General features: G+C 42.5%; 1 protein-coding gene across 1 annotated transcript in view; it reads right to left on the reverse strand.

Moving 5' to 3' along the window:
* Nucleotides 1-1,028: 1,028 nt before the first annotated feature.
* LOC149978356 (uncharacterized) overlaps nucleotides 1,029-4,278 on the reverse strand; it is an 8,023-nt gene continuing 4,773 nt past the window's right edge. The window contains exon 5 of the mRNA XM_090198129.1: nucleotides 1,029-4,278. This exon is cut by the window's right edge and continues 1,400 nt beyond it. The gene's annotated coding sequence lies outside the window, so the exon portion shown is untranslated.

Consider the following 4,278-nt stretch of genomic DNA (forward strand, 5'->3'; position numbering starts at 1 on the left):
TTGTGGAACAGTGTGCATCTAATTCTGCTAGATGAAGAGTTGAGATGGGTACAACATCTGCCAATTAAACCATCGTTGATACAAAAAAAAAAATCACACTATAACATTATTTTTTTCCACATACTGAGAATGCGCCATGAGTGATTGCGTTGTTTCCTGCTATTCGTTGATGTCAGTATCACATCCCCATTTCTAATTATCAGCTGTTGTCAAAGCCGAAATTAGTATGACATCCCGATATTTAACGTATTCTCCATACTATTAAACTGTATTTCTTTGCGTACTCGAAGGGTCTACTATTTAGGTCTCATGTAGCCTATGGGTATTGGGGCTCGGTCAGTGTCTCGTCGCTGTTGAGGAGCTTCCGTTGTCAGGTCCATGGTCATGCCTCTTCCTCTGTGCTGTGGTTGGTGCAAATGATCAGGAGGACATTGTTCCAGCTACTTCTCTGGTGCAAATGTTCAGGAGGACATTGTTCCAGCTACTTCTCTGGTGCAAATGTTCAGGTTGACATTGTTTCAGCTACTTCTCTGGTGCAAATGATCAGGAGGACATTGTTCCAGCTACTTCTCTGGTGCAAATGTTCAGGATGACATTGTTCCAGCTACTTCTCTGGTGCAAATGTTCAGGTTGACATTGTTTCAGCTACTTCTCTGGTGCAAATGTTGAGGAGGACATGGTTCCAGCTACTTCTCTGGTGCAAATGTTCAGGATGACATTGTTCCAGCTACTTCTCTGGTGCAAATGATCAGGAGGACATTGTTCCAGCTACTTCTCTGGTGCAAATGATCAGGAGGACATTGTTCCAGCTACTTCTCTGGTGCAAATGATCAGGAGGACATTGTTCCAGCTACTTCTCTGGTGCAAATGATCAGGAGGACATTGTTCCAGCTACTTCTCTGGTGCAAATGATCAGGAGGACATTGTTCCAGCTACTTCTCTTTAGATTGTGCAGTATTAAAGTGCTACTTTTGTCATGAGGTGGAAAGGTGACAAGGTCTCGGTGTGGTAATGAGCAGGAAGCAGGATGCAGAGGCAGAACACAACGTTTATTTTAAGGCTTGGTTTTCCATCTTTCCAATTTCAAAACATTCTAGTTTCGCCGTTCTGTTCATTTGGTTTGTTTCCAAATGTTTAATAAACATAACATATCTGATTGTTTACTCTAAAAACATTGCTAGTTAAAATCCCACAGACATACAAACCATACAAAGAAACAAAGGGGAGACAGGAAGTGATGCAACCCAAGAGACAGGCATCCAGCTACTCAAAGATCTCACTTCCGCTCAAACAACTCCAATAGCCGTGTGCTTTTACCAAAATAAGGCATCACCTGCTCTGGCAAAAAAAAAATATGCTGCACCATGCCTCCAGACTGCATTCACTTCCAGTGGGCAGCCGCCCACTGGGGGGGTTAAATAGATGCAGCTCAAGTCACATGACCAGGAAATTAACCAATAGAAATGTTTGTTAGGTTGAACATGCAAATCAGTCACACCTGTGACACTTTCCGTATTATACTTTTTAAAGATGTAGATGTTGGCTGTTTACATTCCAGATATAATGTGCATATGGCCCCTGATTTATAGTATGTATTATGTCATCGAAAGGTGTGGCGGTGTAATCGTCATCCCAACAGCTGTTCCCATGATGCACGGTGGCAGTCATCCAAATCAATGATTTCACTTCCACTCTCAGCACAAAAATTTAATTCTGTGTCACTCATCAGACGTGTGAAAAGGTATCAACCTCACTCAGCTGTCCTGTACCTCCAGATGCATCACGCACCACATGGACTGTGGGACACAGCCTGGACGAGTCACAAATGGCACTCTATTCCTTCTTTAGTGCACTACTATTGACCAGAGCCCGATACGCCATGGTCAAATGTAGTGCACTATGAAGGGAATTAGGATGCCATTTGGGATATAGTTCCTGTCTGTCTGGAAGAACGTTGCATCCGCCTCCTGTTTGTATGGGACCTTGGCGTTGTACTGTAACTCTCCCACAGCACACAGTGTGGTTAAATACTCGATTTAATAAATTTCTCTCTGAAAATAACACATCTTCACAAACCTACCAGCAAAACATTCATCTTTATCTCCATTCCAACTTATTGGTATGTATAAACACATCTACCTGCTTAACCATATCTCTACATAATCTACTATACCTTCAACCACCTAACTATACCATCACCTGCCTAACTATACCATCACCTGCCTAATTATACCTTCACCTGCCTAATTATAACTTCACTTGCCTAACTATACCATCACCTGCCTAACTATACCTTCACCTGCCTAACTATACCATCACCTGCCTAACTATACCTTCACCTGCCTAACTATACCGTCACCTGCCTAATTATACCTTCACCTGCCTAATTACACCTTAACCTGCCTAACTATACCTTCACCGGCCTAACTATACCTTCACCTACCTAACTATACCTTCACCTACCTAACTATACCTTCACTTGCCTAACTATACCTTCACCTGCCTAACTATACCTCTACCTGCCTAATTATACCTTCACCTGCCTAACTATACCTTCACCTACCTAACTATACCTTCACCTACCTAACTATACATTCACTTGCCTAACTATACCTCTACCTGCCTAACTAAACCTTCACCAGCCTAAGTATACTTTCACCTGCCTAACTATACCTTCACCTGCCTAAAAGTACCAGCACCTGCCTAACTAATGTTATACCTTCACCTGCCTAACTACACCTTCACCTGCGTAAGTATACATCTACCTGCCTAACTATACATCTACCTGCCTAACTATACCTCTACCTGCCTAACTATACCTCTACCTGCCTAACTATACCTCTACCTGCCTAATTATACCTTCACCTGCCTAATTATACCTCTACTTGCCTAATTATACCATCACCTGCCTAACTATACCTTCACCTGACAAACTATACCATCACCTGCCTAACTATACCTTTACCTGCCTAACCTACCTTAACCTACCTAACTATACCTTCACCTGCCTAACTATACCTTCACCTGCCTAACTATACCATCACCTGCCTAACTATACCTTCACCTGCCTAACTATACCTCTACCTGCCTAACTATACCTTCACCTTCCTAATTATACCCCTACCTGCCTAATTACACCTTAACCTGCCTAACTATATCTTCACCTGCCTAACTATACCTTCACCTACCTAACTATACCTTCACCTACCTAACTATACCTTCACCTACCTAACTATACCTTCACTTGCCTAACTATACCTTCACCTGCCTAACTATACCTCTACCTGCCTAATTATACCTTCACCTGCCTAACTATACCTTCACCTACCTAACTATACCACCTACCTAACTATACATTCACCTGCCTAACTATACCTCTACCTGCCTAACTAAACCTTCACCAGCCTAAGTATACTTTCACCTGCCTAACTATACCTTCACCTGCCTAAAAGTATCAGTACCTGCCTAATGTTATACCTTCACCTACCTAACTACACCTTCACCTGCGTAAGTATACATCTACCTGCCTAACTATACCTCTACCTGCCTAACTATACCTTCACATGCCTAACTATACCTCTACCTGCCTAACTATACCTCTACCTGCCTAATTATACCTTCACCTGCCTAACTATACCTTCACCTGCCTAACTATACCTTCACTTGCCTAACTATACCTTAACCTGCCTAACTATACCTTCACCTGCCTAACTATACCTTCACCTGCCTAACTATACCTTCACCTGCCTAACTATACCTTCACCTGCCTAACTATACCTTCACCTGCCTAACTATACCTTCACCTACCTAACTATACCCTCTACCTGCCTAATTATACCTTCACCTTCCTAATTATACCTTCACCTGCCTTACTATATCTTCACCTGCCTAACTATACCCTCACCTGCCTAACTATACCTTCACCTGCCTAACTATACCTTCACCTGCCTAACTATACCTTCAACCACCTAACTATACCTTCACCTACCTAACTATACATTCACCTGCCTAACTATACCTCTACCTGCCTAACTAAACCTTCACCAGCCTAAGTATACTTTCACCTGCCTAACTATACCTTCACCTGCCTAAAAGTATCAGTACCTGCCTAACTAATGTTATACTTTCACCTACCTAACTACACCTTCACCTGCGTAAGTATACATCTACCTGCCTAACTATACCTCTACCTGCCTAACTACACCTTCACCTGCCTAACTATACCTTCACCTGCCTAACTATACCTCTACCTGCCTAACTATACCTCTACCTGCCTAA

Source organism: Oncorhynchus mykiss, chromosome 14 (genome assembly GCF_057628025.1).
Source record: "Oncorhynchus mykiss isolate SJ-2025 chromosome 14, ASM5762802v1, whole genome shotgun sequence".
NCBI lineage: Eukaryota > Metazoa > Chordata > Actinopteri > Salmoniformes > Salmonidae > Oncorhynchus > Oncorhynchus mykiss.